The 25,490-nt window shown below is 33.6% G+C and overlaps 1 long non-coding RNA gene across 1 annotated transcript; it reads right to left on the bottom strand.

Moving 5' to 3' along the window:
• Positions 1–21,287: 21,287 nt before the first annotated feature.
• Positions 21,288–23,126, bottom strand: LOC140693874 (uncharacterized). Its single transcript, XR_012069580.1, has 2 exons — positions 22,950–23,126; positions 21,288–21,560 (listed from the first exon to the last, which is right to left on the bottom strand). It is a non-coding gene; the product is annotated as an uncharacterized lncRNA (long non-coding RNA).
• Positions 23,127–25,490: the final 2,364 nt, after the last annotated feature.

Raw genomic sequence — 25,490 nt, 5'->3', positions numbered from 1 at the left:
AATTTTCTTTATTGATTTACTGTCATTTTACAAACTGCCTCCAATCCCAGTGTAGAGCACAGTTTTGCAGTTACAATGAACAAATATACATTTTTTGTCCCATTTTTTCCACTGTGGGCTTCCGTAAGAACTTTTATATATTTCCCTGTGCTATAAAGTACATTCCTGTTTATCTATTCTACAATTTAGACCTCCCAGTCTATCCCTTCCCACACCCCGCCCCCTTGGCTAACAAAAGCTAGTATTCTATGTCTGCGAGTCTATTGCTGTTCTGTATTTGTCCTTTTTTTGTCTTGTTTTGTTTTGTTTTTTGATTCCACTGATGAGCCATCTAATATGGTATATTTTTTTCTCTTTCTGGCTTACTTCACTTAGACTGATTTTCTCCTGGACCATCCATGTTGCTGAAAATGGCGTTATGTTTTCGCTTTATATGGCTGACCAGTATCCCGTTGTATAAATATACCACCTCTTCTTTATCTAGTCAAATGTCGATGGATATTTAGGCTGTTTCCATGTTTTGGCTATTGTAAATAGTGCTGGCTATGAACATTGATGTGCAGGTGTCATCCTGAACTAGGGTTCCTTCATGATTTATGGCCAGGAGTGGGTTTCCTGGGTCATATGGTAAGTCTATTCCTAGGTTTTTGAGTAATCTTCATCCTGTTTTCCACCCTTGCCAGACCAATCTGCATTGCCGCCAGCAGTGAAGGAGGATTCCCTTTTCTCCACAGCCTCTCCAGCATTTGTCATTGTGGATTTATGAATGGTGGCCATTCTGACTGGTGTGAGGTGATACCTCATTGTAGTTTTGATTTGCATTTCTCTGACAATCAGTGATATTGAGCATTTTCTGATGTGCCTTTTGATCATTTGTATGTCTTCCTTGGAAAATTTCTTGTTTAGGTCTTCTGCCAGTTTTTGCATTGGGTGATTTATTTTTTCTTATTCAGTTGGATGAGCTGCTTATATACTCTGGAGATCAAGTCTTTGTCGGTTTCATATTCAGAATTTTTTCCATTCTGTAAGTTTTTTTTTTGTTTTACTTCCAGTTTCTTTGCTGTGCAGAAGCTTGTAAGCTTCATTAAGTCTCATTTGTTTATCCTTGCTTTTATTTTTTCTTCAAGAAAATTTATGAGACGTATGTCAGATACTCTTTTGCCTATATTTTCCATTAGGAAGTTTATTGTATCTTGTATTATGTATAAGTCTTTGTTCCATTCTGAGTTTATTTTGTGTATGGTGTTCTACCTTCATTGGGAGTGTTCTAGCTTCATTGATTTACATGCCGCTGTCCAGTTTTCCCAACACCAGTTGCTGAAGGGACAGTCTCTCTTCCATTGTATTTTCTTGCCTCCTTTGTCAAAGATTAATTGACCAAAAGTTGGTGGGATTATTTCTGGGCTCTCAATTCAGTTCCATTGGCCTATATGTATAATTTCCTACCAATACAATGCTGTCATGTTGACTGCAGTTCTATAGTATTATCTGAATTGTTAGCGTTAAGAAATGCCACTGATTTTTTAAACTTAATCTTGTAACCTGCTACATTGCTGAATTCTTCGATCAGCTGTAGTAGTTTTTGTCTGGATTTTGTACGGTTTTCTATATATAGTAACATATTTTCTGCATATAGTGAGACTTTTACCACTTACTTTCAAATTTGCATTCCTTTTACCTCTTTCTCTTGTTTGATTACTGTGGCTAGGTCTTCCCAGTCTATGTCGAGTCGGAATGGTGATAGTGTCCATCCTTTTACTGTCCCAGATTTTAGTGTGAAGATTTTGACTTTCTCACCATTCAGTACATGCTGGCTGAAGGTTTGTAATCTATAGCTCTTATGATGCTGAGATATGTTGCCTCTATGCCCAATTTGTGACATTTTTTATCATAAGTGTGTGTTGAATTTTATCAAATGCTTTTCCTGCATCTATTGAGATTATCATGTGGTTTTGGTCCTTTCTCTTGTTGATGTGCTGTATTACATTGATTAATTTGCATATGTTGGACCACCCCTGTGTCTCTGGCATGATCCCCACTTGGTCATGATGCATAATATTTTTTCTGTGTTTTTGGGTTCTTTTCGCTACTATTTTGGTGAGGATATTGGCGTCTGTGTTCATCAGTGATATTGGCTTATAATTGTTTTGTTTCGTATTGTCTTTGCCTGATTGTGGTATCAGGGTGATTGTGGCTTCATAGAATGACTTTGAGAGTATTCCTTCTTTTTCAATTTTCTGGAAGAGTTTGAGAAGGACTGGTATGAGTTCTTCTATGCATGTTTGGTAGAATTCTGTAGTGAAGCCGTCCGGTCCTGGACTGTTATTTGTAGGGAGGTTTTATATTGTTATTTTGATTTCATTTCTAGTGCTCAGTTTGTTGAAGTGGTCAGTTACTTCTTGATTCAGTCTTGATGGACAGTATGTTTCCAGAAACTTGTCCATCTCCTCTAGGTTATCCAGTTTGGTTTAATATAGTTTTCATAATATTCTCATATGATATTCTGTATTTATTAATTGTAAATTCTACCTTCTCCTTTCATATTTTGGCAATTTGTGCTTTCTCTCTTTTCTTGTTTTTGAGTTTGGCCGGAGGTTTGTCGATTTTACTTACTTTTTCAAAAAGCCAGCCTTTGGATTGGTTGAATTTTTCCTATGGTCTTTTTAAACTCTATTTTATTTATTTCCTCCCCAATATTGATGATTTCCTTCCTTCTGCTGCCTTTAGGTATTTTTTTCTCCTTTTTCTAGTTCATTCTCCTGATGGGTTAAATTGTTTATTTGTGGTTGTTCTTCTTTTCTGAGAAAGGCCTGTATTGCTATAACCTCACCTCTCAACACTGCTTTTGCTGTGTCCCATAAATTTTGTGTGGTTTTGCTTTCATTTTCTTTTGTCTCAAGGTATATTTTCATTTCAGCATTGATTTCTTTTTTGACCCATATTTTTTTAATAACATATTGTTTATTCCCCATGTTTTCCTTTTGTTCTCCTTTGTTTCTCTGTTGTTGATTTCTAGCTTCATGACATTGTGGTCAGTAAAGATGCTTGAGGTAATTTTTATCTTCTTAAAGTTGCTGAGGTTTCTTTTGTGCCCAAGTATATCATGAATCCTGGAAAATGTCCACGTGCACTTGAAAAGATTGTATGTACTATTTTGTGGGGGGTGCAATGCTCTGAAAATATCCACCAAGTGTAATATTTCTATTTTATCATTTAACTTCTCTGTTGTTTAATTTATTTTCTATCTCGATGATCTGTCCAGTGATGTTACTGTAGTTTTGAAATCTCCAACAATGATTAGATTCCCATCACTATCCCCCTTTATATCTGTCATTAATTATTTCATGTACTTAGGTAGTCCTCTATTTGTTGCCTGTGTATTAAAGGGTGTGATATCCTCATCTGTATCACTCCATCAATCATTATAAAATATCCTTCTTTATCTTTCTTTGTGGCCTTTGTTTTAGTGTCTTTTGTCTGAAGTCAGTACTGCAACAACTGCTTTTTTGGCTTTTCCATTTGTATGGAATACCCTTTTCCATCCTTTCACTTTCAATCTATATTTTTCCTTCTCGCTGAGGTGGGTCTCTTGTATGCAGCATATTGAAGGTTCTTGCTATACTATCCAGCCTGCCACTCAATGACATTGACTAGAACATTTAGTCCATTAACATTTAATATATCGATGATATGTTTGTGTTTATTGCCATTTTCGCCTTATCTTTGAAGTTGATTTGGTATTTCCTCTTTGTTCATTTGATCTTCCTTTTTTGGTTTGGTCATTTTTCTTTATATTATCATGAAAATTATTTAATTTTAGTGACTCCCTGAATATGTTTTTGTCTTGTTTTTGCACTTTTATATAGTCTATTAGAACATTAGTATAATTGATTTTATTAAAGTGATAGTAACATGATCTCAAATACATCCTACTGAGAACAAAATATTTTAAAAGGAAAGACCCCCCCAAAGAAATTCTCTATTTTCCTGCCTCCCTCTCCCACTGTCAATGATTTCTATGTCTTGTTTTAAAATTTTGTGTTTATTTTATTTGTAGTTTATGAGTTATCACCTTTCCAGCTGTGAGTTTCACATTTCTGTAGCATCCTGCTGCTTTTCTTTTTAGAGTAGGCTTTCAATATTTCTTTTAGCATGGGTCTAGTGTTGCTAAACTCTTGTAGCTTTTTCTTGTCTGTGAAATTTTTTATGTCTCCTTCTACCATAGAGGATAGCCTTGCTGGTTAAAGTATCCATGGGTATATCATTTTTTTTCATTCAGGAGTTTGAATATATCTTGCCACTCCCTTCTGTTCTGTAGTATTTGTGTTGTGAAATCAGCTGTGAGCCTTATGGGGATTCCCTTGTAACTCTCTGTTTGAGATTCACTTGCTGCCTTTAGGATAATTTCTTTATCCTTGACTCTGGCCATCTTAATTATATGTCTTGCTGTGAGTTTATTTGAGTTCTTCCTATTTGGGACCCACTGAGCTTCCTGTACTTGGATATCTGATCCCTTCTTTAAGTTTGGGAAGTTCTCAGTCATGATTTTTCAAACACCTTTGCAATGCACTTTGATCATCCCTCCCCTTCTGGGACTTCTACCACACCAAGTTTGGCATGCTTTCTATTAACCCATATGTATCTTGTGCTTTTTTAATCTGATTCTTGATGTTTCTCTTGTAGCTATTCTGATTGGGTGCTTTCTATTGTCCTGTCTTCTAGGTCACTAATTCATTCCTCTGCATTATCTAGTCAGCTTTGCGACCCCTTTAGATCATTCCTCATCTCAGTCAATGGATTTACTTATTCTACTCGGCTCTTCTTTATAGCTTCCATTTCATTTTTAACATATTTTACATCTCTAAACACTATCTTTTATTTCCTCCAGTAATTTGATCACACCTCTTTTGAAATCTTGATCTAGTAGGCTATTGATGTCTATTTCACTGATCACTCTTTCAGGGGATTTCTCTTGTTCTTTTAATTGGGAATGGTTTGTCTGCTTCTTTATCTTGCTCCTACCTCTCTGACACTGTGATGGAGTATATGTTATCTACTGTGGTCCTAATGGAGTTTATCTACCTAATGCCTATGTAGTAATACAACTAAAAAAGAGAAAAAAGAAAGAGGGAGACAAAGAATTTTAAAGAAGTGGTAATAAATGTTTGAAAACTTTGTATAATACATAATAGAAGAGCAAGTTGAAGCAGAGTTTTGAAAAATAATAATAATAAAAATATTTTTATAAATTTCAATGGGATTTAAAAGGGGGTATATATAATTGTCTAAGAAATAAATATTAATATGGTAATAGGAAATGAAACAGGTAAAAACAGATTAAAACAAGGGGATGGTCAGAGTGTCCTGGATACTGTGTACTGTTAATGTGAACTCTTTCTGTATTCATCATGGTTTGGAAGCTCAGCTTGCTTTTTCCAGAAACCCTCCATTGGAGTCCACATCTGTGCAGCTCCCAGGTCCTGTCGGCAAGCAGATCACTCCCACTCCCAAAACTGGTTCCAGAGCAGCTCTCTTTACTGTGAGCTGTCTTGTCATTGCCCTGACTGATACCTCAGTCACATGTTTCAGACTGAACAGGCAGTAGTGTTCATCAACCCTCTCCCAGCCACATGGTCAGGGACTGCATTACAGCCCAAAATTTGGCAGGCCATCAGCCCCCTCAGGGTGATAGTCTCTCCTCTGCTATGTGCCCTGTCACTGGTCTGGGCCAAAACCCAGCTCCTTGATTGCCTTGGCAGAGCAAGTTCTCTGAGGAAATAAGACAGAAAGATCTTATATGTCTCAGGCTGTAGACAAGTCCCCATCTGGCGCTTAAGGCTGCTAAGTCCTTAGGAGTGAATGGAGGTTTTGCTCTCACTGCTGCCAGGGTGCAAAGCATCAGAGGCTTTGGTGGCTGTGTCTGAGCCCCAGGTCTCTTGTCCTAGATAATTTGTGGATTTTCAGAGATTCGGAATGCACCTTTCCCCTCACAGGGCTAGCCTGCCCTGTTGTTTAATGGAGGGCCCAGGTTGTTTTGCCCTGTGCAACCACAGCAATGGCACACAGCCCCCTCCGTTCCCCCTGGCTGCCTCAGTGCAGCCATCATCATTTTCCACCCAGGTCGGGAAGCATGGCCCTGACCCCAGCTGCCAGGTTGCCTCTTGGGCTTGGTGTCATAGGGATCCTCTGTCCCTGTTTATCTTAGTACTGTCAGTCAACTTATAATCTATAGAGGTTCAATTCTTGGAGGCTCCTCCTTCATCCTGCCGAACTCTCAGTTGGAGAGGGGAAACTCAGTGAATGAGCACCAGTCCTTCTTTGCTGCTCCCTCACTGTGGGACCTGTCCCAATCTGTTTTGCCTTTTCTTCTTTCTTTCTTCATTGTCTTCTTCCAGATTTTTTGCATCTTTATCTTTTGGGACCTGTCCCAAAATGTTTTGCCTTTTCTTCTTAATTCATTTTCTTCTACCAGATTTTTTGCATCTTTATCTTTTGGGACCTGCCCCAATCTGTTTTGCCTTTTCTTCTTAATTCATTTTCTTTTACCAGATTTTTTGCAACTTTATCTTTTGAAGAGGACAATATTCTATCAGAGTACTGCAGGTTCTCTGGTTAATTGAGTAGGTCTGTGAATGTGAGTCTTGATGCATTTGTGGGAAAGGGTGAGCTACGAGCATCCTTCTGCTCCACCATTTTCACATCCCCCACAAAAAGTCTCACTTTATGATGGAAGTTAAACACAACCAGTAAATAGATGGAAAAGATGTTTCATGGAAATGACAAGAAAGTGCAGTTTGCAGTGATCAACTCATACAAAATACATTTTAAAATAAGGGCCACAGTGAAAGTTAAATATGAGTTTATAAATAAAAAAGAGATCAATATAAAAATACAGTATTACACTCATTAAATTATATATGGACCCAACACAGTAGATCCTAAGAATAAAAAGAAATATTAGACATGAAGGAATTAATTCATTATAAAACTATAATAGTAGATGTGTTGAACACCTCACTATTCTGATGGCCAATTCATCTCAAAAGAATATCTGTAAGGAAACAGAAGTCTTAATGGCATATTAGATCATTTGAACCTAACTCATTTATTGGACACTGCATCAGAAAAGGAGAACACATAAAATTCTCAAGTGTGCACAGGATGTTATCTAAGGAATTAACTGCATATTATGTCATAAAATGAGCCTCAGGAGCTTTAAGCAAATACAGATTACAGCGAATATTTTTCCATATATAAAATTATAGAAATATGCATCAACTCTAGAAAGAAGAAGAGGGTAAGCACAAATATGAGATTAAACCTCATCCTTTAAAAAATAAAATAAAACAAGTTCAATGATGAAATCATAGAGGTAATAAAATCATACATGGAGACAAATTACATTGAAAACAGAGCTTCATCAACTATATGGGATGCAGCAAAGGCAAATCTAACAAGGAAGTTTAGAACAATTGAGGCCTTCTACAAGGAAAAAGAAAAAACTCACACAAAGGATAATGTTAACCACCCAAAATAAATGGATATAATAATAAACAAAACGCAAAGGCAGTAGAGTGAGTAATCTTTAATGATTAGGTTGAAAATAAATAAATTAAAAATTAAATAAAAATTCATAAAATCAACAGTTATTTTTCTTAAAAATATTAACAAATTGATAAACATTTAACCAGGTTTATAAAGAAATACAGAGTCGACCCAAGCAAAATAAGAAATGAAATATTAGAAATAATTTCTGATAGTACAGAAATGCAAACAAAGATTATGAAATCACTCTGAGCAGTTACGTGACAACTAACTGGACGACCTTAAAGAAATGGACAAATTTCTTTAAACTCTACAGCCTGTCAACACTGAATAAAAAGAAAACTGAAAACTTGAAAAGAGCAATCAGCATAATTTAAATAAAATCTATAGTTTTAAAATCATCCTTTGAACAAAATGCCTGGATGCCTTCACTAAAACCTCTTTCCTCTCAACTATTTCAAAAAATGTATTAGGAAGGAAAATTCCCAAAGTTATTCTATGAGGCCACAAATAACATGATAACAAAACCAGTCAAAGACACTACCAGAAAAAGAAATGAAAATGTAAAGCCAATATCCTTGAGGAATATACATTAAAAAATTCTCAACAGAACATCAACAAATTAATCCAGCAATACATAGAAAGGATTATACACGATGATCAGTTGGTTTCCGTCCAGAGTCACAGGGATGGTTCAACATACACAAGTAAATCAGCATGACACATATTTTATAAAGGAAGTACAAAATTCACAGGACCATGTCAATACACACAGAAAAAGCATTAGACAAAATTCAACATACATTCATGATCAGAACTCTCATGAAAGAGAGTAAAATGGGAACATCTCTCAACATAATATAGGCCACTTATAACAATTTATAATACTTAGGGGAAAAGCTGAAAACATTCTGGGTAAATTCTGGAATAAGACAAGGATTTTTACTCTCAGCACTGCTATTCCATAGTAAAAGAAGAAAGGAAAAGGAAAGAAAAAGAAGAAAAAGAAATGCAAAATGGAAAGAAAGAGCAAAATTGGCACCAGTACTGATGACATAACAATCTACATAGAGTCCTAAGTTCTCCACACAGACTAACATCAACAATAAATTATTTCAACAAGGGAGCAGGGTACAAGGTTAATGTAAATTTGTCTCTTGCATTTCTACACGTTAATCATGAGATACCCTAAAATGGACGTTGAAAGCAATACTATTTAAAATCCCATTCCCCCGAATACCTTGGAATAAATATAACCACATATATGAAATATCTAAACACTGAAAATTAAAAAACATTGACAAAGAAATTAAAAATGATTCAAAGAAATGGAAAGATGTCTTGTGCTCTTGGATTGAAGGAGTTAATATTGTTAACATGTCCGAAATGCACAAAGAAGCCTACAGATTTAGTGCAATTCCTGTTATGAAGCTGTAGTATTTCCCACAGAACCAGAAAATAAATAACTCTAAGTTTTACATGAAGCCATTAAAAATTGTCAAAATGATCTTGAGTAAAGACAACAAATCTGGAGGAATAAACCTCCCAGAGTCCTTACTATAGTACAAAGCTACAGTAATAAAATCAGCATGGCATTGGCACAGAGATATAATCAATAAAATCAGATAGAGAGCCTAGAAATAATTCCACACACCTATGAGCACTGAATCAATGATAAATGAGGCAAGACTACACAATGGAGGAAAGACAGTCTTGTCAATGGATGGTGTTTGGAAAGCTGGACATCTACATGTAAAACAGTGAAATGAGAGCATTCCCTGACATCGTATACAAAAATAAACTCCAAGTGTATTAAGGACCTAAATGTAAGACCTGATACTGTATAACTTCTAGAAGGGGATCTAGGTGATACACTATTGGATATATATCATAGGAATATTTTCTTGTATCAGTCTCCTAAGGCAAAAGAAATAAAAGCAAAAAAAAGCAAGTGAGACCTAAATAAACTTGAAAACTTCTGCACAGCTAAGGACAATTTGAATGAAATGAGAACACTGCCTGTGTAATTGGAGAACATATTTGCAAATAATGCAAGTGATCAGGGGATAATAGATGCAAGTTAATAGATGTAACATGGATTTAGATTACACAACTTAATGTGAAAAACAAAAACGCAATCAAAAAAAGAGCAGAGTACTTGAGTTAATATTTGTCCAAAGAAAACCTACAGATGAGTAACATGCTAGTGATAAAATTGCTCAACATTACTAATTATTAGTTAATAGCAGGTCAAAACCACAATGAGGTATCACTTCACACTGGTCAAATGGCTATTATCAAAATGTCAAAAAATAGAAACTGTTGGAGATGATTTGGAAGAAACAAATCACTTGTATACTCTTGGTAGGAATGTAAATTGGTAGAACTCCTTTGGAAAACAATATTCAGATTTTTTTAACACCTAAAACAGAACTACCATATGAAACAGTAACACCTCTCCTAGGAAATATCTGGAGAAGAAACCCTAAATTGAGTAAAACCAATCTTCACAACTGCACTGTTTATAATATGCAAGACAGGGAAGCAATCCAAGTGTGCACTGTAGACTATGGACTTAAGAAGAAATGATGATTCTAGAAATATGCAATTGAATATTATTAGCCATGAAAAAGTATAACACATGGCTATTTCAGCATCATGAATGGACCTAGTAAATATTGTGTTTAGTGAAGTAACTTAGACAAAGACAAAAGTATATAATATGATCAATATGTGGAATCTAAAGAATACCAAATATATGTGTACATCTATATATAGCTATCTGTTGATAGATGACAGATAAGTAGATACATAGAAGGATAGATAAATAGACACATGATAGATAGACAGATAGATACACAGTTAGATAGATAGATAGATAGATAGATAGATAGATAGATAGATAGTTAGAGGGTAGAGGGATAGAGAGATTAGTTAGACAAGACTGAAGGAGACTGAAAGATATGGGAAATAATTTATGTTTACCAAAGGAGAAGGGAAAGACAATTTAATGGTAGGACACTGACAGATAAAAAGTAGTATACAAAAAGGAGATAAGCATCAAGGATAATCTGTATAGATCAGGGAATTACAAGCAATAACTTAAAATAATTGTATGTTACAATTATTGTAATAATTTATAATGCAATCTAATCTAAAAAGTGGTTGGAGTCACTATGCTGTACATCTGAAACTACACAATATAGTACATCTACTGTACTTCAATTAAAAATAAAACATCTCATGTATAATTTAGTCCTTTTTCTGCTGATAGCATCTTCCTTTAATATTGTTTCAATTTTACTCTTTACCTTTTATGAATACTGACTCAAATTATTTCTATTTCTGTTGTGAACATGTTACCAGATTGATGTACCTATATTTATTGCAAGTGAATTACTATTTTTCTCTCTTTATATCATATAAAATAGAAGCATTTAAAAACACACCGAAAGAAACTGTTGCAACTTTCTCATGGTCTCTGCTTAGTATTTTGTTCAATATTATGCATATATTTGCATTTTATTTTTCTTAGAATAGCTCTTTCCTGAACCTCTTGTAAGGTGTCTCGGTTTTGTTTTTTACATCTCATTCATGTTTCTTTGTCTGATAAAGTCTTTATTTTCACTTTACATATAAGTGATAACTGTGCAAGTTAGAGTGTACTTGGGTGGGAGATTTCTTATTTCAGTAGTTTGAAAATGTCTTTTTAATTACCCTCGGCGTATGTTTTCTGCTCAGCAATCTGCTGATAGCCTGATGGGGGTTTCTATGTAGATTAACATAACTTTTCTTGGCTGATTTTAAAATTTTACTCTGTCATTAACTTGCCAATTTGCATATGACGTATCTTGAAGAAGGTCTCATTGTCTTAAAGTTATTGGTGTTTTGTTGGCTCACGGAATTGTATATCAGTTCCTTACCCAGGTTCAGAAAGTTATCAACTATAACAACTTTAAATATACCATCAGCTGCCTTCTAACTTTCTTCTCCCCCCAGGATTTCACTCTAATATGCACTTCCTGAAGAAGTCTGATGGCTATAGTAGAATTTCCTCACATTTTAATATCTTGAATCTCTGCCCTCTCCTATCATTTCTTGTTTTGTATTGGTGACTTTGCTAATATCTCTTCCACAAGGCAGTCTTCTTCCAATGCTTTCTGTTGCATTCTTCATATCACTTATTAAGTTCATCTGATCCTCTAATAATGTTTGGTTGTTTCATAGTTTCGGTCCCTTAGGTAATGTATACCTTATCAACATTTATTTTATTCCTGAGCTCACTAAACTGCTTTCTGAGTTTTGTTTTTTATATTCAGTTTTTGTATGGCATCTCTTTGGATTCTCTATTAGTTATACGGCAATATTCCATGACTTTAAATTTGTTTGCTGCAGTGTTGATGTTTGAGTGTGTGTGTGTATGTGTGTGTGCATTTGCCTGTGCATGTGTGTCTTTGTCTGTGTCAGTGTCTGTGTGTGTGTATCTGTGTGTGTGTGTGCCCTATAATGTTACTGTGATTGATCATGGACCTGGTAAATTATTGCTCTGATGACACTAAAAAACAGATTGGGTTTTGGAGTCCTTGCTTTTGTTTTCTGGTAGTTTGCAATATTGCACAATATTTGGTTTTGCTTATCTTAGCTACCTCTGAAAATATTTCAAAATGGCACATTCCAGTCGCTACTGTCTGGATAAAAGATTGCTTACATTGTCACTTCTTTCACTTCTTTGGTAGTTAATGCCACTGTTGTCACTTGGCCGATGAACCCTTCCTTTTATCTGATATCCCTTAAGAATCAGTGCACACATTGAGGAAAGGTGTAAAGACAGGTGGGTATTTGGAATCAGGCAACTGCCTTTGCCATGTAGAATGTTGTAAGGTACATTGTCTCCACCACTGTGAATGGGAAGTAGGGAGAGTGTCATGAATGTCTGAGTGTCAAAAGGTTGGAAATTCTGTCTCCAATTTGGCTCCCTCCAAGTTACCTGTAACCATTAGTACTGGTGCAGTTGGAGGCTGATGCTGTGTGAAACAATGAGACCCTGTTTCTACTGGGAACTCTGAAACTCTGGGCTCAGATACCCTAGTAAGTTGTCCATGGTCGCAGGCACAAACTCTGCTCTTCCCTCAGTTCAGCCACCTTTATGTGTTTTAGCCCACCAAACTTCAGCTGTACACATGTGTTCTGGAGTATTGTTTTGTGTTGTAGTTATTTTTCTTGAGATGTGATCGTTTCACTGAGTGTAGATTAAAGGGGAGAGACAGAAATAGTTGAAACATGTCACTCTTTTCAAAGAATATACTTTAACGTTTAAAACCTTAAATTCTAATAAGGACATTATGAGAACAGTAAAGAAAGTGAACAAATCACCTCCCTTAATATCAGAGTACTACAAAATATTTTGTTATTCCTGGGATTTTTCTTCAATTTTTTCCCACATGCATGCACATTTTAGTATAATATATGCCTATAATCTCTTTAAAATCATTTAAATTATTAAAATATTTCTCTGTGCTGTAAATATAGCCCTGTTGGTTCTCTAGTTTATAACTAGTACCTTGCATATTTCTGTCTTCCACATCCTCCTTCCCTGTCCCCAGTGGAAACCACTACTTGGTACACTACACATATATATGTGAGTCTGTTTCTATTTTTTTATGATTATTTCTCTTATATCTTTAGTTTCCTCATGAAAGTGGTAACATAGAGTGTTTTTCTCTGTATGAGTTATTTTGCTATGTGCAACACTATCTGGCTCCAGTCACATTGTTCCAAATGGCAGAATTTTATTTTTTGATATGACAATGACTAAGTATTTATTATGTTATCTATATCTCACATCTACTTCAGCCAATCATCTGTTGATGGGCAGTTGATTTGTGCTTCTATCCTTGGCTATTATAAATGATGATGTTAAGAACTTTGGGGGTAATATAGCCTTTAAAGTTAATGTTTACATTTTTTTCAGATTTATAACAAAAACTGGAATTGTGGCTACATATAATGTTTCTATTTCTAGTTTTCTTAGCACTGTCCACACTTTTATAATAGTGGAGGCATCAATTTATATTTCCACCAACAGTGTACCTGGGTTCCCTTTTATTGACATTCATACTAATGTTTGTCATTTGAAGACTTTTTTTAATAGCCATTTTGGTTGCTGTGACATTATATTTCATTCTGGTATTGATTTATGGTTTCCTAATGAAAAGCAACGTTATGTTTCTTTTTATGTCATGAAAATCATCCACATGTATGTTTTTGAAAAGTTTCCATGAAGATCCTACAACTGTTTTTAAGTTGTGGTCTTTGTTTTTTAAATAATGAGTTTAATATGCTATATATACATTATGAATATTAACACCTTGTTGGTTTCATAGTCTGAAACTATTCCTTCTATTCTATGTGTTGTCATAAGTCCTGCTGAGGATTTCCTTTGCTCTGCAAAAGATTTTGCATTTCACAATTATACAAGAAGTGGAATCACTGTATCATATATTACATCTATTTTTTCCTCAGTATAATTAAAAACAGTTATTGTTAGTTTTCCTTTTTTTGTTGCTTAGTAGACAAATAAAAATACATATTGCAAAGATTTATCACAAAGGCACTTCTGCTCTTGTTCTTCTTCAGAGATTGTATAGTTTCAGGTTTTACATTTAGGAAATTAATCCATTTCTATTTTATTTTTTATTCTATGGAAGGAATTGCTCTTACATCTAACTTTTACATGTAATTTCCAGTTTTCCCAAAACTACTTGTTGAAGAGACTGCCTTTTTTCCATTGTATACCCTTGTCACCTTCATTATAGACTAATTGACCATATGTGTGTGTGTTTATTTTTGGACCCTTTATTTTCTTCCATTGATTATGTGACTCTATTGGTGATATATTTTGATGTTTTGATTACTGTAGCTTTGTAGTATGTTCTAAAGTCAGGGAGGATAATACTCACAGCATTGTTAATTTTTCAAGGATAATTTTTGAAAATTTGTGCCTTTCAGAATTTAGTGTAAATTTTATTATTATTCTCCTTGTTTTGTGAAGAAACATATGGATTCTGTGAGAACAGAAATTTACTAAAAAGAAAAACATGAGAAAAATTGTAAAGTATGGAGGATAAATCATACAACATTAAACAACCAATGGATTGCTGCATAAATCAAAGAAAAAATACAAAAAGAAATATAACAACAAAAACAAAGTTCATGTGATATAGCAAAAGCAGTATTAATAGGGATGCTTAGAGCAAAACAATGCCACTTATACAAATAAGAAATATCTCTGTCTTATAACATAATCTTACAAAGGATGTAGCAAAATAATAAACAAACTTGTTAGTAGAAAGAAAGATAGCTGAAAGATCAGAACATAAATACATAAAATAAAGATTAAAAGTAGAAATATCTAAAGAAACTACATAATGGCCTTTGAAAGATAAATAAAACTGATAAAATTTAATGAGACTCATGAGCAAAAAAGAGAGTGCAGGTTAAAATGCTGCAAAATAAATGAGAAGTTACAGCTTATGTCAAAATAACAGAAAGCATCATAAGATGATACAACAAACTATATGCCAATTAAAATGGAATCCCTCGAAGAAATGGACAATTTCCTAGAAAGACCTTATATCCAGAATGGAATGAGAAATAGAAAATATTAACTGATTATCACTAATGAAATTGAATAAGTAATTAAAAAAAAATCTCCCAAGAAACAAAATTCCAGGCCTTGACAGTTTCACAGGTGATTTCTGCCAAACATATAGAGAAGAGCTATCACCTATACTTCTCAGAGAATTCCAAAAATTTGCAAAGGAAAGAAGGCTTCCTACCCCACCTTTCTGTATAACACTATTATTAAAACAGGAACAAATACTTCATAAAATTACAGTTTAAATACAACTGAGAAGCATACATGCAAAAATGATCAATAAATATTAGCAAAGCAAACAAAACATTAAAGGGATTATACAGTATGATTAAGTCCCTTTTATCCCAGGGATGCAAAAGTGATTCATCACCCAGAAATTTATCAATATGATACACCAAACTAACAAATTGAAAAATAAAAATTATATGGTAACCTCAAAAGTGTCATAAAATGTTTTGACAAATTCAGTATCTATTTATGATTATATTTCTCCTCAAAATGGATATGAGGAAACATACCTCAACACATTTAAGGTTGCATATGACAAGAACTCAGCTATCATGACACTCACTGATTAAAAGCTGAAAGCATCTGCTGTTAGAGCAGGAAGAAGTCAAGAATGTTCACACTTGCCACTGTTATTCAGTATATTATTGGAAATTCTAGCCATAGCTATCCAAAATAAAAGTAAATAAAATATAGGTATTTCTGAAAAGGAGTACAAGAGTCTGCTTGCAGATGAAATACTTAAACAGAAATCCTAAAAAGGCACCACAATGCTATGAGTGCTTTTCAATGCATTTGGTAAAATTTCAGAATATAAAATTAACATACAGAAATCTTGCATTTCTACACACTAACAACAAGCTAACAGATACAGAAAGTGAGGGAACTGTCTCATTTACAGTTGCATTACAAAAAAAAACTCAAGAAATGTGTACAACCAAGGAGGTTGAAAAACCTGTACTCAGAAAACTATAAAATATTTATAACAGAAATTGAAGATAATGAAAACAGATGAAAGGATATACTGTGCTCATAGATTAGAAGAAAAATATTGTTTAAATGACAGTACTAGCCAAGAAAATACACAAATTAAATTCAGTGCTTTTCAAAATAAAAATGGCATTTTCAGACACATAAAAAATAATTATTACATTTACATGTAAACACAAAAGAGTTGAAGTCACAAAGAAAAACAAAAGAAAAGATAATGAACAAACTTAAAACACAAACAACTTTGACAAAGAACAAAGAGGATGTAACACTGTCCCTGATTTTAAATTATAATACAAATCTACAGTAATGAATATGGTAGAGGCACAAAACAAACAGAATAATGGAACACAACAGAATGCCTAAAAGTGAAATCAGACAGTTATGGTCATTTAGCCCATTACAAAAAAAATGAATATACAGTGGGGGAAAGGTAATCAACAGGCACATGAAAATGGTCAACATGACTAACCATGAGAAAAAAGCAAGACCATAACTCAATGAGATATTATGCCACTCCTGTCAGAATGACTATGATCAAAAAGGTAACAAATATAAATATTGGTGAGGATGTAAGAAAAATCACCCTGCTGCACTGCTTGAGTGAATTTAAATTTGTGCTGCTTCTGTGGAAAACAGTATGGAGTTTTATCTAAAAATTAAAAATAAAATATGAACCAACATTTCCATAACTAGATACTTATTCCAAGAAAATGAAAACACAAATCAGAAAAGATAAATTCAACCCTATATTCACTGTGGCATTATTTACAATAGCCAGGCTATAAAAGAAAATTAATTGCTTTTCAATAGATGATGGATAAAGAAAATGTGTGTTTATAGTATATATATCTACCCAACTATTAACTGCAGATTTATCTATATTTATATATATACGCACACTAAACTTATATATATATATATGCACTCATACCCATAAAAATACAATGGGTTATTACTCAGCTATAAAAAGAATAATTTCTTGTCATTTGCAAGAAATGTGTAGACCAAGAGTGTAATATGTTAGGTGAAAGAAGTCAGACACAGGAGGACAAATGCAGAAAAGTTTTACTCATATTTGGAATTTAAAGAAATGAACATAACAAAACAGAAAAGAAGTTATATATATAGAAAGCAACAGGTTGCTCAAATGAAGGAGGGAAATGTGGTGAAGAAAAACAAATAGTTGAGAAAAATTAAGAGAGAAATTTTTCCAGTTGCAAATTAAAATATCAGGGACAAGAAATTTACTGTGTGGGGAATAGTCAATAACTATAAAATATCTTTAAATAGCAACTATCAAAACTAGATTTATCTTTTGATCAGTTTGAAATGTATTAAAAATAGCAAAAATTATGTTATGTAAGAGAAACTCACACAGAGTTATAGATTAAAGTGCACTTCAAAAACAAACAAACACACTTATAGAAAAAACAATTTGATTTGTAGTTAACAAAGGCAGTATTTGGGAAAGGAGAAATTGATTAATGCACTCAAAAGCTAAAAAACTCTAGCCGTAAAATAAACCTGTTCTAGGGATGCCCCGCAATAACATGAAAATTACAATTAATACTGCTTTATGTTCTATATTAATGTTGTTAAGTGGGTAGACCATAAGATTTCTCATCACAACCAAAAGACAAATTGTATTTCTTTAAAATTGTATCTAAATAAGATAATGAATTCTCCCTAAACTTGCTATGATATTTATTTCTTAATACTTATAAATCAAATCAATATCCTGTGCACCTAAACTTACACAATGTTTTATGCCAATTATATGTCAATAAAAGCGGAAGTAAAAATGGAAATTCAAAGGTCATGATTTCCCATGACATTTTTCATGATTCATTTTGCAGCAAGTAAACTTGAGTCATGATATACTTATCCCAGGTAAAGATACTAATAAATAAGTGATTCAAATAAATTATACATAAAGATACTAATAAAATTAGGATTTTACCATGCTTTAAGCTTTCTTCATGTTAACAGCCCACTGCTTCTTTAGGTATCAAAATTTCACTCTGTGTATTCATCTGATATTAGGGAATGGATACAAATTTAAAACTGGCTGCTCCTGCTCTGAGTGATAAAGTTCAATGTCTGTGACCAATGGTCTCATCTCCCCGACAGCATCTGTAAGAAATGATTATGCTAGGTTGCTAAAAATCTCAGCATGGTAAAATCTAAGGACTCCTACAATTCTTAACTGTTTTGCAATGGGAATGCAATACTGACAAAGACTTGATTTTGGATAACAATGTGGTGTTTTCTCATGGTTGCATTAGGGTATGTGAGGATAACCCCTCAGACCCACAACAAATATTCTTGCTCAAGTGCTGGTCCAAGAAGTGCAAATTTCTGCATTACTAGGACTGAGGACTGCTCTCAAAATGATGACCATGCTCACTGTATTCCAGGTAGTACAAGGAAAAAAGTTTATTGCAATTTCAAGGTGAACGGGAATAAGTCAGTGATTCAGTCCCTATAAATTAGTCAACGGGTGTTCAAAGCCAAAGTAAGTTGTGTCAACAATGAGAATTAAAAGAAAAAAAAAACTTAAACATAAGTTTAAATTAAAAAGAAGACACAGTCCAGTGCTGGGCTCTGGGGGCTGCAGAATGTATATGCCTCAGTCCAATTCAAGGATTCAGTGGCTTGGCCCTAGCATCAGCTCTGGATTCAATGAACAGGTAACAATTAGTATACAGGGAAAAATATAATCTACCTCTCCCTAATCTGAAGAAAATCTGGTGGTTCAATGAAACTCTTATCTCACAGACATTCTGACAGGTGCAGAGGAATAACTCACTGATGACTCAACTAAGACAAACTTAGTTACTGCTTAACAATCCATCTTCACACACACACAGTGGTAGAGAGATTTGTAGTATTTAATGGGAAGAATTCATTGGGCAGAGCTCAGAGTATAATTTTCAAAGCACGAGCCAACTTTTGACATTGGCCAATATTCTAGCTTTTCTCAGGTAGAAAACTACAGATGGACAAACAAATAATATTCTTCCTTAGAATTTCTAATTTTGAAAGTAAACTGTAGCGTTTGACTTATCAGTATAGAACCTTGTTAAGATGATCACGCTAAGACCCACTGTCTGATAAGAGAGCTGGAAATTAGCTGCTGAACCAACCCATCTGAACCCCAGACTGCTAATGTAAGCAACAACATAGCCACCATCAGAGTTGAGCTGACAAATTTAAAACCGTGATGTTTCTGTTGTAGGAAACACCACTGCTCTCCAGACACAGTTCTCCTGCTGCAAGTGGGCTCTTTTATTCTCTTGGTGAAGGTCATATTTACAGGATGTTGTTAGAGATTACCCTGGCCAATTTGCCCATTCTCCAGATTATCAAAGGCTTTCTTCACAAATGGAGACACATTTTCGGACACAATGTTACCATTTCAGTCTTATCAGATGACACTAGCTGCATCATTGTGAGTAAAGGCCTTAGGATCCCTGAACTTGCCTACAATTTTTCCAGCATTTCAGGGCATTTCACATTCTGAATATGCTTCACCTTTTATTTAAAATTAGTGGGAAATAGTCAAAGTCTTCCATGAATATTTTATATTTCCTAATATCTGCAGAAATTTGGTATTCTTGCAGTTGGAAAATTTTTAATTCCACCACCCTCACCTCCTTCTAGTCCACATAATTTAGATTGCAATTTGGTTACTGAATACGAGAACCACAACCAAGGGGATATTACCACTTAGATACTTACTTTGTGAAGGTTAGAAAGGGCACAACTTATTTGGTGTGTATAAACCTACATTAAATGTTTGCAAAGGCACTGTCTCTTCTGGACAAAGCTCTGATTCTAAGAAGTATATTAATAATAAGTCAGTATAGTTATTGGTATGGGGAAGAGATTCAGCTGTTTTGTGGTGGGTGGGTGATGAAGAGACAGGAACAAATCCAGCAAATGTGAATGGATTGCTTTATGCCTCTGCAGGCATGAATTAAGAAGTAAATATTACTTTGTCTCCTGTACCTAACTCCACTTACTGTCTTGATTGACTTGTCCTTGGGCTATGAAAGATCTAGTTTGCGGTGAAGACCATAACGAAATAGTTTGAAAACCATGAGAGTTTTCTTGTTTCAGGAAAGTAGATATTGCTTAAAGTCAACATGTGTTTTTCATTCACTTAATACAAAAATGCATCCTGTGACATGTGTTGTGCTTACTGTGCTGGTATCCAAGTTAAACAAGGAAAGGGGGATAGACTGAAAACATCTGGAGGAGGTGGTTTCTGTGCTGAGACAGGGAAAGTCTAAGTAGATAAAAGGAGGACACCCAAAATCCAAGGATGAGCTGGAGTAAAAGTGGTGAGGTTGCAGCTAACATAGTTGACAATCGTTTGCCTGGATATATTTCCAGATACAGTGAAACATAAAGATATACCAAGGTAGTGAGATGCCAGATTTATAAAGAAATGACTAAACCAAGATGAGTTTGTGTGCTTAGAGTTGGAAAGGCATTAAATGCCACCCTGAGGACGTAAGCTTGTCTTTGGCTTGAATATAAAAGCAACATAAAGTATTGACTTGAAAATATAATGTAGACTCTTGAGGGCAGGAAATGAAAGCACCAATTTTAATGCTTTGAAAACAGCACAAAGAAGACCATAGATAAAATTACTTCTTAAATTCTACCACATGCTGAATGTGCCATCTGAGACTACATCATGTGACCTTTATGATTCCAGGGATGACATAATAGAGACCATGATCCCTGGGCCGGTTCCTGCATTTATCTCCTGTTCCAGCCTATCCTATAAACCCTTTTAATACTTTCCAGGATGAACAAGAAACCACTTAGTAATTTTCCCTCTCTCCATGTTTTAGTCTTTTTCCAAATTCTTCCATTTTCTCTTCCTCCTTACAAGAAAGTATTTAAATTTACTCCCATATTTTTCCATCAAATGATCATATCAATCAAATACCTCTTTTTAACTTAAATGTTAATTTAGTCTCCCATTTAATCTTAACCTAATTTAAAAAAATAAGGTTAATACAGGTACACATCTATGCTTCTTGTTCAAATAAGAAAATTGCAGATATCTGTCAACATTTGCCAACATCAATTTTAATCTTTGTTATCCTGCATAAACTGGTAGTCCTCTGGTAGATCCTTTGTAATTAGGATGACGTTCATAAAGTGAAGTTGGCTGATGAGTTGGCCTTGAAAGAGAGGTAGCTGATGTATAAGCTGTCATTGTCACTGGAAACCGTGCATTGCTCCCTGGTTGAAGTTTAGAAAAACGACCTTCTTTGGCAGATATGTTGCGATATCCATTTGGAAAAGCAGAAGGCTCCACCATCAGTCCAAAATAATTACTCTGCATTGGAGACAAGATGGTTTTCTGAGAAGTAGAATTTTTGGTTTTAATGAACTTCATAATAAGGTCATTTGCTTCAGTGTATCTGCTTTGAGTGTGCCAGTGGACAATGTTCAACTGATTTAAAATAGCATGCTGATCTACTGCAATTTGTTCTGGTGGTCTGATGGACCAGAAAAATCACCGCTGATCGGGGTAGTTTTATCACCAATTATGTGGCTAGTAGAGGGCTTTCTAATTAGAGGCATTTTTAATTTTGCAAAAGGTAAAAATGCACTTTCTCCACTAGTGTCAGCCACAAAACCAGAATTATGAGTATCCACATTACCCCCTGCAATAAAGTGCTTCTTATTGAAATCTTAAGACAATGAAGATACCAGAGAGGCATTTTTAATCCCAACTCTTCTTTTTATTCTGATTAAAACCTGGGGAAAGACTCGTTTAAAATTTGAATTATGGTAGATCTGCAGCTACAATCAAAGTGAAAAATTTTAGTAATATTTTAAACCAAAATACAAGACTACAATAAGCCTAACGTATAAAACATCAGATTTCACATTTACAATGCACAGATAATATCATGAAAATATGAACATTGCTATTTTTTAAATTTCCTTATTTGTAAAATACACATATAAGTAGTATAGTCATCAAATTAAAGAAGTTAGCATTTGCAGTAACTGTGAATGCCACTTTTCACAAGCAGCTTTAATACCTTTATATAGATTTCTGATAAGATTCATAGTTGCAAGCAAAGTTTCTCTGAATCTTGAATACATATGTCACTGTCCTCATTTTTAGAAAAAATAAAGAATTTAAGACTTGGTAATTTTATACAGTTTTCAAAATCTAGCTTTAAATATATATTACCATAGACTGATGTACAACATAAATTTTCATATATAAGTTACCAAGTGGTTACTAAAATTTCTGAATACCTTGCTTAAAACAGAGACTTCTTTTCCTTGTGCCAGAAAGTCAGCTAGACAAGCAGATCTTTGAAAATTCTGCCTCACTTTACTAAACCCATAAAGGTTAAGCTGTCTAACTAAACTTTTCATACTTCCAGTTTAAATATTCTGAAAGGGGCCTTTCTTTCCAAAACTACCTTCTTAAAGACATCTTCATCAATCACTATGGAAGATCCATTATCATCCCACCAGATGGATTGATATTGGTCACTCCTAGCCATTTTCCAGAGTTTTCTTGGAAATCTCAGAGAACGAAAATCATTATCTTCATCTGGTTCTGAGACACAATGTGTGTAACATGGTCTTTTTATCAAAGATTCTTCAGACAAAGTCTGAAAAGCATTTTTTTCAATCATAGACCTTAAGTCCAAGTCCCCAGAGAATGTTTGATCACACAATAGAGATCTACCAGAGTTACCTGAAACAGTTGGTCCATCTTTATGAGACACATCTTGAATTTCTGAAGAAACATGTGTCATCTCAAATAACTTTTTCTACAGCTACTTTTATAATCTGCATGATTTTGAGCACTGCAGGTTCAAATGCTGATTTGGCAAGCCTGCACAGATAAACTGCTAGGCAATCACAATGGTTCTCAACCTGAGTATCTGTGTCATCACAATACGACTGGTATCCCAGCAACCCAAGTGTAAAATTCCGCCAGTGTTTACTTCTCATTCATCCAGTTAAAATGAAACATAAATGTTGCTTATTTTTATAGTGTGATCTGCAAATATTATCCCCACAAAATCTTTTTAAATAATATAATTTTGGGGTCTATGAAATAAAACCAATCTCCATACTTTTGTACACAAATTTATACTAGATTGGTGAACAGAGAATAAATAATGCAAAAAAAAATAATTTTAAAGTTTTGGAAGTTAAAGTGAAATTTGTGTAAAACCTCTACAGAAAATGTGTAACAATTTCAATATCATTTGTTATTAAAATTAAACATAATTTGATTCGGAAATGGAAGTATGTATTTATCTGTGTTCTTTAAAATAAGTAGCTGTATATTCAAAATATGAGAAAAATAAATATCAGTTTATTTGGAATGTTAATAAATAAATTGTAAATATTTATAAAATAAAATTTTATTTATATAATCAATCAAATTTAAGAAATCCCAAAGGGGGGAATTTTTGTTTTAAATTGTAATTCAGTGGTATAAGTAAAACAAATATAATTTAATATTCTGGTATAAAAAGTACAAAAGAGACAATCTTATTGTATATTTGCAAAAGTTTATTTTTGCCATTCTTTCAGTCAGAGGTTTTTCAGTCCCTCGAAGGAATAAATTTTCATGTCATCTGTATAATCCATACTCTTGTGGCTTCTGTTATGTGTTCCAAAATGCTGTTGATAAATACTCTTATGTACAAGATCCTGGGTTCAATAAGCAGTGCCTCCATTAAGGGGCAAACAAACAAACAATCAAAAAACAAAGAAATAACAGTATATGTGGTTTGGGGTGGAAAATACCAGGTAATGCATTTTAGGAAGCAATATGTTTCTCAGTCTTCAAATAGTTGGCATTGTTTTTATAATACAGCATTTTAAGGCAAGTGTTCTGTTCACTAATTGTAAATGATAGCTATGTTCTGTATCAGTAAACTGATATAACTGGTATTATATATTATATATAAATCCAGTATAACTGGATTTATACCAAAATTTATATTATTTATTTCAAAATAAATTCCATTTAGGATAAGCCAAATTCAAAATGACAGATATAATTTTAAGTAAATAAATGTAAAATCAAGCTGTAATGTAAATTCTTACTTCAGTATCTGTAAATTCCATTCTAAATAAATATTAGCAACCTGAATTCATGGCATATTATATGTATTATAAACTATAGTTAAGTTGGATTTAGTCTTGTTTCATAAATATTATTTAACATACGCAGATTATTATATGTGGTAACATCCTATAAAAAACAAAGAATTGAAAAATTACAATTTCAAGAAATGTAGGAAATTTATTGACAGAACTGATCTTAACTATTTTATTTAAATATTCTTTACAAATTCGCTCTATATAGAATTTAACTAAACAAAATAAAAGCCATATATGAAAAACCCATGAGTAACATCAAGTTGAATGTTAACATACAGGAAGGTTTTCCTCTGGTACAGTAATAAGAAAAAGAAGCTCATTTTCACACGTCCTAAATTACACTACTAGAAATCCTAGCCAGAACATCTTGTCAAGAAAAAATATAAAAGGTATCCAACTTGTAAAATTCAGTAAAGTATTTACAGATGACATAATTATACATTGATAGAAAACTCCATAGACTCCTCCAGTGACTGTAAGAAATAATGAACAAACTTAGTATACTTGCAGAATACAAAATCAATATACAAATATCCGTTGCATTTTTATATAGTAACGACACATTATCAGAAAGAGAAATTAGGAAAACACTTGTGTGTAAATCTATACCAAAAAGAATAAAATAGGAATACATTTGTTAAGTGAAATAAAAGATCTAAACATAGATCTATAAATTTCAGGTGTAAGAAATATAAGTAAATTAATTAAATGGAAAGATATTCTGTGCTCATGGATTGTATACAATGTGAGGAAATATTGTAATCTATCTTTTCAATATTCAATCTCCACAGCACTAATTATTGAGGAGAATACGTTTTCTTCATTTTATACTCTAGCTTTCTTTTTCATGGGTTAATTCATCATAGGTGTGAGGGATTATATCTGGTTGCTCTACACTCTTCTATTGATTGGTGTCTGTTTCTGAGCCAGTATCATGTTGTTTTATTTACTAAAGCTTTGTAAGAGTGTTTAACATCAGAGAATTTTACACCATGACATTTAATACACTTTTTCAAGATTATTTTGGCAACTCATGATCTTTGTGGTTACATATAAATTTTGATATTATTTGTTCTATATAATGGAAAAATCTCATAGGTATTTTGACATGAAT

Source organism: Vicugna pacos, unplaced genomic scaffold (genome assembly GCF_048564905.1).
Source record: "Vicugna pacos unplaced genomic scaffold, VicPac4 scaffold_20, whole genome shotgun sequence".
NCBI classification, from domain to species: domain Eukaryota; kingdom Metazoa; phylum Chordata; class Mammalia; order Artiodactyla; family Camelidae; genus Vicugna; species Vicugna pacos.
Note: the sequence above shows the minus strand (reverse complement) of the source record. Positions and strands in the feature narration are given on the sequence as shown.